This window comes from Chiloscyllium plagiosum, chromosome 19 (assembly GCF_004010195.1).
Source record: "Chiloscyllium plagiosum isolate BGI_BamShark_2017 chromosome 19, ASM401019v2, whole genome shotgun sequence".
Lineage (NCBI taxonomy): Eukaryota > Metazoa > Chordata > Chondrichthyes > Orectolobiformes > Hemiscylliidae > Chiloscyllium > Chiloscyllium plagiosum.
Window position 1 is genome coordinate 8163302 of NC_057728.1, and position 8918 is coordinate 8172219.

At 41.1% G+C, this 8918-nt stretch overlaps 1 protein-coding gene across 1 annotated transcript in view; it reads left to right on the forward strand.

The window, feature by feature from the left end:
• The window catches only part of cntn1b (contactin 1b), a 746084-nt gene that overhangs the window by 172297 nt on the left and 564869 nt on the right, over nt 1-8918 (forward strand). Inside the window, exon 4 of the mRNA XM_043709043.1 lies at nt 7195-7276. The gene's annotated coding sequence lies outside the window, so the exon portion shown is untranslated. The remainder of the gene's footprint in view (nt 1-7194; nt 7277-8918) is intronic.

Genomic DNA, 8918 nt, shown 5'->3' on the forward strand with positions numbered 1-8918 from the left:
AAGGGTGAGGACCAGTTCAGCCAGGCGGATGAGAGTGTCGCTGGAAGGGTATTGGTTGGGTCAGCGTGAGAGGAAGAAACGGAGGACTTGGAGACCTTTGTTGTGGCGGATCGATGTGTACAGGGACTGGATGTCCATGGTGAAGATGAGGTGTTGGGGGCCGGGGAAACAAATCTTGGAGGAGGTGAAAGGTGTGAGTGGTGTCACGAACATAGGTGGGGAGTTCCTGGACTACGGAGGACAGGATGGTGTCAAGATAGGAAGAGCTGAGTTCAGTGGGATAGATGCAGGCTGAGATAATGAGTCGACCGGGGCAGTCTGGTTTGTGAATCTTCGGTATGAGGTAGAATTGGGCTGTGTGGGGGTTCACGGACAATGAGGTTGAAGGCTGTGGATGGGACATTCCCAGAGGTGATGAGGTTGTGGGTGGTCTGGGAGATGATGGTTTGGTGCTGGGAGGTGAGGTTGTGATCAAGGGGACTGTAGGAGGAGGTGTCTGTGAGTTGGCGCCTGACTTCAGTGGTGTAGAGGTCGGTGCACCACACGACTACGCCGCCCTTACCCCCCCAATTGTCTGGGGTTTGGTGGTGAGTTTGAGGTTGGAGTGGAGGGATGCACATTGTTCTAGAGGTTTATAAAATTATTAGGGGCATGGTTAGAGTAAATAGACAAGGTGGGGGAGTCCAGAACTAGAGAGCATACGTTTAAGGTGAGAGGGAAAAGATATAAAATGGACCTAAGGGGCAATTCTTTCACACTGAGGGCGGTGCGTGTATGGAATGAGCTGCCAGAGAAAGTGGTGGAGGCTGGTACAATTACAACATTTAAAAGGCATCTGGATTAGTGCATGAATAGGAAGAATTCAGAGGGACATGGGCCAAATGCTGGCAAATGGAACTCGATAAATCTCGTTGGCACGGATGAATTGGACCGCAAGGTCTGTTTCTATGCAGTATGACTACTGCTGTATAACATTCCTGAGCTACCCAACAGGTAGAAATGTCTTCCATGCCACACCATTTGGATATGAACATAGGTGATATAGTTAGTAACTTTGCAGATGACACCAAAACAGTGGTCAACAAAGCTGAATTACAATAGAGTCAAATATCTAGTTGGCATGGACGAGTTGGACCAAAGAGCCTGTTTCTGTGCTATACATCTCTGTGACTCTATAACCTTGGTTTAACATCTCCTCTGAAAAACAATATTTCTGAGAGTGCTGGCAACAGTCAGCCTCGATTTTTGTGCTGAAATCCGAGAGTGGGACCCAAACCTCGGACTTGCTGTTATAGTGTGGGAAGTCTTCAGGTTGTGCAGTTACATGATTGGGCCAGTTTCTGCTTTACTTAACTGAAATTCCAGTACCAAGAAAATGTTTCTCTGTGAGAGAAGTCTGCAATGATTTCTATCCCCACTTACTGGCATATTGGACAATCTGTTGCTTTGTGCTGTTTGAACACTGGCTTTCATTGTAACAATCCACAGCAGTTGCAAACAAACCTTTCAATAGTCTTATGGATGCATCTAAATGGAGAATCATCTTACAGTTGCAGAAAAACCAATTTTTTTTTTACAGAATCCAGTTTGAATAACCAAACATATACATGGAATATACAGACTCTGAGCTGTAATAAAATAGATTACTGTTCAAGCTTTTTGGCTCGTGATTGACATTTGTGGATGTAGTCTGACGTATTATCACAGCTTGCTTGGGGGGAAAGCAATTTACTCATTTTGTGCATTCTGAATGTCTCATAATTTAAATGATTATTTGTTAATCACATTTGTGAGAAAATTGCTACAAGGGTGAATTCATTCTGTTCTCCCTTTGTTCTTGCAATCATTACGCAGTCTGCATGAACTATCGAATGTTCACTAACCATCAAAAAATAAAACAACTCTCCTGCAGTAAGATAACACAATGAATGAGATGAGTCTGTTATAGCTTACATAACAGATCATTGTCTTTCAAACTAGTTCATTAGCCTCAAGATTTCTGCAGTATTTCTTTCAGGTGTAATATAAATCAAGTCTTAACTATTTAGTGAATTATCATGTGCATCTGGTATCAGTGGGATGAATGACATCATTGCTGTTCGAAAGCTTTATTCAGATATTTTCAACTTGTTTGAGTTGTTTGAAGAAGTAACAAAGAGGATTGATGAGGGCAGAGTGGTGGATATGATCTGAGTGGACTTCAGTAAAGCGTTCAACAAGGTTCCCCATGGGATACTGGTTAGCAAGGTTAGATCTCATGGAATACAGGGAGAACTAGCCATTTGGATACAGAACTGGCTCATAGGTAGAAGACAGAGGATGGTGGAGGGTTGCTTTCCAGACTGGAGGCCTGTGACTAGTGGAGTGCCACAAGGATCGGTGCTGGGTCCACCACTTTTCATTATTTATATAAATAATTTGGATGTGAACATAGGCGGTGCAGTTAGTAAGTTTGCAGATGACACCAAAATTGGAGGTGTAGTGGACAGCGAAGAAGGTTAGCTCGGATTACAATGGGATCTTGATCAGATGGGCCAATGGGCTGAGGAGTGGCAGACGGAGTTTAATTTAGATAAATGTGAGGTGTTGCATTTTGGTAAAGGAAATCAGAGCAGGACATATACACTTAATGGTAAGGTCCTAGGAAGTGTTGCTGAACAAAGAGACCTTGGAGTGCAGGCTCATAGCTCCTTGAACGTGGAGTTGCAGGTAGATAGGATAGTGAAGAAGGTGTTTGGTATGCTTTCTTTTATTGGTCAGAGTATTGAGTACACGAGTTGGGAGGTCATGTTGCGGCTGGACAGGAAATTGGTTAGGCCACTGTTGGAATATTACATGCAATTCTGGTCTCCTTGCTATTGGAAGGATGTTGTGAAACCTGAAAGGGTTCAGAAAAGATTTGCAAGGATGCTGCCAGGTTTGGAACATTTGAGGTATGGGGAGAGGCTGAATAGGCTGGGGTTGTTTTCCCTGGAGTGTTGGAGACTGAGGGTGATCTTATAAAGGTTTACAAAATAATGAGGAGCATGGATAGGATAAATGAACAGAGTCTTTTCCCCATGTTGGGAGAGTTCAGAACTAGAGGGCATAGGATGAGAGGGGAAAGATATAAAAGAGACCTACGGGGCAACTTTTTCACGCAGAAGATGGTGCATGTACAGATTGAGCTGCCAGAGAAAGTGGCAGAGGCTGATACAATTGTCGCATTTAAAAGGCATCTGGTTGGGTATATGAATAGAAAGGGTTTAGAGGGATATGGGCCAAGTGCTGTCAAATGGGACTAGATTGGGTTCGGATGTCTGATCGGCATGGACGATTTGGACTGAAGGGTCTCTTTCCCCGCTGTACATCTCCATGACTCTTTCATTTACTGTCTGCTCTCTTTCATATTTTTTCTTAAATGGAGAGAAACCTGGATGCGTGGTTAAGATCCAGATTGAGTAGAGCAGAAGAGTATTGACAATATGTCATGTAGCTTGTGTTCTGTAATTCTGTATGTTTTAGAAAGAGATGAATGGAACATTTCAATGTTAGAGTTAATGCACCATGGTTTTGCTGTTGCACAGAACTTTTCGAGTTAACTCTAAAATGAAGCATCCTGAAACTTGCTCTCCAGGATATCTAATACACGTCAGACCAAGCCCTGCTTCTTGATGCTGGCTGTATTTATGCCACTGAAACTTTGGCACAAAGCAAATTTCTTCAGTATTGCAGAGAAAATGTACCTTGAAGATCAGGCAAGGAATTGCAAAGTCGTCTTAATCAGGGAAAGAATCAGTTTCATTGTGATGAGCCTCAGTATAGAAAACAGCACAGAAGCATGGAGTACATCAGCTTTGAAACGCTTGGGAGAAAAGTTCAATGGCATTGGTTCTATGAGTAAAATAGACAGTGGGAGGGGAGGGGGGGGAAGTCAGAGTGGGAGGGTGGCTGAAAAGAATGAGAAGGGAGGGAAGGAAGGGGATTATCTGTCATGCTGTTATTAATCTGCTTCCCCTCAGTGAACATTGTAATATCTCTTCCTCTGTGTCCCCTCCCACTCCACTGGGGTGACGCACTCCTTACATTTTACGAATACAAAGATAAAAAGCAAGGAAAATCCCATGCCTCAAGCCTTTGATGGGTTTAGATTTATTATTGTTGCATTTACTGAGATACAGTGAAAAGTATTGTTGTGCATGCAATCCAAACAAATCATTATTACTTCAGGGTAATAGAATAGAATGCAGAATATAGTGTTAGAGACAATTGAGATTTAATAGAATAGAATGATTATAAAAGATGTGAGGAGATTAGTCTACTGGGGACAGCTCAGAAAGCGAACACTCTCTGGCCCTAGCTCCCTTCAGGCGATGCAAACTGCAATGTTTCTCAGCTGCAGAGACACTTATTGTGCAAAGAAAGTTACCTCTCTTCCAGTATCCTTTTACCTTTTCATATGTAGAAGTTTTTGAGCATAACCAAATGGGTCAAGCTGACTTTAGGAATTTCCAAGTCAATCTGGATCAGACATTTTGCCTTTTCTTATTCGGATATCCAGTTTAGAAACTGTGAGCAAACCATGCAAAGCCAGTTGTAGACATGGCCTCTGTCAGACGCAGCTCAGCGAGACAGGTTCTCAGGGCTCCAACAACTTTCCTTTGGAAATTGAATCATATTATTTGCCATCATTTACAATATAAATGTTTTCCATTGATGGTGCTTTAGTGAGTGGACATATATCTTTGGCAGTTACCTGTATGGCAAATCTATGCAATATCTTCAGTTGAGGGGTATTGATGTAGTTCCTGTGAGGTTTGCTGCGTTACTTCAGGAGTTTGCATTTCTGGTTCACTTAATCTCTCCGGCCTCTCAGCCATTGATATCATGAGGATTCTCCAGATGTAACGAGACTTGACGTCAGAAAGCAACTTGCACAGCCTCAGGACATCTCAAAGCACGCTACTGCAAGTGAAATAATTTGAAGTATTGTCACTCTTTTGTCTTGTAGGAAAAGTGGCAACCCATTTCTGCACAGCAAGATCCCATAAACAGTCACATGGTAAAAATGTTGCAACTTTGTTTCAGTGAAGTTAGTTGCATGGTGATAAATATTAGCCAGGATATCGAGGAGAATTCATCTGCACTTTGTTGAATAATAAGGTGCCTGCCTGTGAGTGTGTGTGTTTGTGAGAGTCTGTGTGAGTATGTGTCCCTCTGTTTGTGTGTGAGAGGAAGTGTGTTTGTGTGGGTGTATGAGTGTGTGCATGTGCACATTATACTGCTGGTGGTGCCACTTTTGAAAAGAGAGGTCAAATAAAAGCCCTGTCTGTTCTGGGTGTATGTAGGATCAGCAACACTATTTGAATCTAAGCAAGGGAGTTTTACATGGGTTCTTGGCCAATAAATATTTATTTATTAACAAACAGCATCCAAACAGAATAACTGGTCTTTCTTACATTGCTGTCTGTGGGGTCTTACTTTATCCAAATTGGCTTCTGCAGTTCCTAAATTAAAATTGTAACTTTACTTCAGGAGTACTTCACACAATAATTGAATTGTTTATAACCAGGAGACCACTCGTCCCATCAGCCCTGGTTCTCCACATGAATAATTCACATCATACCACTGCCCTGCCTTCTCCCCTCACATTCTTCCATTTCACATAACATCTAATTTCCTCTGGACTGATTCAATGGAACCTTCCTCCACCACACACTCCGGTTCACTCTTCATTTACCAAAGAAGAATTATCAGTATCCATATCAAGCATAATAGAATACAAACAGCAATCCACTAGCATCACGATTGAGGATGTAAAAATGCCTACTTCACCAGCAAGACACCCACAGAAGGCAAATTAAGACATCCAACTTGACCATCAAGTTGAAATAGCAAACTAATATACCACAGCAGATTGAGTTTAAAAATGTCCTTGACAATAATGGAGATGAGCTGCATGTGACTTCCTCAAAGCCAGACCAATTCAGGACATGGTGAGAAAGAAGAAACTGAAAGGTCTGAAAATCTAGGATATGACAAAGAAAAAAAACTGCTTGTTTCAACAGAACAGCCATATTCCATGACTGATATTCACAAGATTGAAAGAATTTCAGGTGATCTAATGGGACAGTGACCTGAGTTATAAAGGAAGAGTTCCTCCACTGAGGGAATTCAGGAGATTAAAGACAAGGTCATTGACCAGCTACCAGCTTTAACAGACATGAGCATCCTTCACAAGGAGCGTCCAAGAGTTGAAAAGAAATGATGTACAAAAGCAGAATCAAGGTGAATAGCCGACCAACCTTCCCAGTCCAAAGAGAACACATTGTGGAAGAACTCAGTTTGTGAAGTTAGAACTTCAGGGTTGATGGGATTAGTGGTAAATATAAAAATAATTCTACACCTGAATGGATAAATGTTATCTATGGTGAAAATGCTTGGGTGGTGGTGGTGGACAGGCAGGTAGTACTGAGGAAGTGGGGGGGGGGGAGTCTTCTGTATAGGATTGTGATTGTTAAAGAATTAATGCTGAAGCAATGTTAATTTGCACCCAGTCTAATGGCAGCATCCAGTCTTTGGCTGGGGAAGGGGCAGTCTAGCAGGAGGTCCTAATGGCGACAGCCATGTCACCTCTGCTTCCTGATGGTTTTTGTAATGATGGAAGCAAGGCAGTTGGCTTGTATGGATTGCTATCATGTAATAAATTACATTTTGTTGCTAAGATAAGTGCCTCTCCTTGTCTTGACACATTAGAGATTTATCCTCCATGAATGCTGTTTAATCAGCCTTCAGATTCAGTATTGAAAGGAGGGTTGATGTCTTTATCTCAACCACAAGCCGCCAGTGATTGGTACTACAATGCGTGACCAGTAATCTTTCTTTATTAATTTCTGAACTATCTCCTCTTTCACCATGGCCTGGAGTGTATCCTCTTCCTTGGTAAAGACAGATGTCCTCTTCATGTATACATCCCCACTTTTGTTCCTAATTAGTCCTATGCCTCATTTAACCACCCTTTTACCCTTCAAGTTCTGATAGAAAACTGTTGGTTTCCTTTTATGTTCATTGCTCTTTCATTGCACTGATGGTTCTTTCTGCATTTGATTTTTCACTTCCCTTCTATACCTGTGATATTCGACCAGGCTCTGTACTGTACTCTCACGGACATCTGTCATAAGCAACATTTTAATGCCTATTTCTTTTGCCATCCAGGGTGTTCTGGATTTTGTTTGCCTGGTGTTTCCACTTCAATGGGATAAATCTTGACTGTGCCCAGAACACCACCTCTCTGAAGGTACTTGAGAAACTGCTTGGAGACTTTCCTAGTTTATGAAACATGTTATATGAAGGAAGGTATTTCTGTTTTGCCCGAATATTTCATGTTCTGTGGTGGTAGTATTCACAAATTGTTTTGTCATGAGGTGCAGGCAGTTAAGCCAAAACAGTCAACAGAACTCACTGTAAGAATTTGGGGTGATGCCTGGCGAGAGTTAGCCAAGTATGTTACCAAGTTTGAATTGTTATCTGCAAGGTAGTCACCTTGCTATTCTTAAGTAAACTGTGATGTCAGTGGAACTGAAGGAAGGAATTATTTAGTGTTTGTCTTGACAGTACATCAATTATATTCCATGTGGATTTATCAGTGACTATTGATGGATCCAGTAAACCTGTGAAGTGATATGTCTAGGCAGTGAAATCCTCATGCTACTTGCTCCGCTGTTTGAAGGACATAGTAACAGATTGTCATGCTTAAAAATCAAGTTTAATGATATCATGTCACGGTTCTTGGTCCCTGATTTAATTTTCTCTTCAGGGTAAGGCTTCGGGAATGAATTCTGTTTCAGAATTAACAAAAACTGGAAATAGTCATGTTGTGTACTAAAGCTAGTTAATGAGAAGTTGTAACCTACTTCCAAGGCACTGAAGATTAATTGGCTCACTCCAGAAACTACGATGACATGGATTTGTAATGAAAATAGCACTGCATAGTATCTTAAGACTCTCATTTTAATCAAGGTAGTGTATTTTACTCATAAGAGTACTAGGGAGTCTCTGAACAACTGCTGTATGGACAGAGAAAAAAACAAAAGATACAGGGCCATTTAATCGGAACAATTTGATATGAGCAGGATTCCTAATCAAATGTGAGTATACTGACATGTCTCAATGCCAGGGCTCATCAGGTGAAGATAAACGAGTTTAATAATGGAGCGTAGTTTGATATCATGTTAAATCATTTCTCTTATTCTCAAAGCGAGCTGTGAGCTCAAGTGAATTGAAGTAAGATTTGATTCTAATTGTTATTGTTGACTGTTTGCCCACCTCCGAATTTTTGAAATTGACTTGAGTTAAGGAATTAGTGTGGTGATTCTGGACTGTGGTACCACCTGTAGAGCCAGCGTCCACTGCAATCCATGGAAATTCTAAATTCTCTGAGCACCTCATTGTAAGAAACTCTTAAAAATTATATCTCACCCAATCAGGAGTTTTAATGCAACATGAGTTGTAAATGTTGATGAACAATAGATGTAATTCTGAAAAAAATAATGTAATAATTGTGGAGTGCTTTAAATAATTAATTAGTGCTTTAAGTTATTTTTCTTCATTGATTGTCAAAGAAGATTTTTCAGAATATTTTAGCTTCTACCTTCACCCTACATTTTTGTCCCAATCCTCACTAAGCTCTTTGTTTAAAGTAATTTATTTTCATGCTTTTTGTTTCCAATTTGGCTGTCTGTGGGAATCCTTGGGTTTGATTGGATGCCTGGGCAGCCTGATAACCACATTTTTCTCCGTTCAATTAAAAAATGCTTCCTGAAGTTGCAGTTTTGCTACGCAGCGATATAGATAAAACTCCAATGAGAAACTTTGCTGGATTTTTCAGCAATATTTACTTCAGCATTAACAGTGAGCAGTCTTGCTTTTTGCTCACTGCA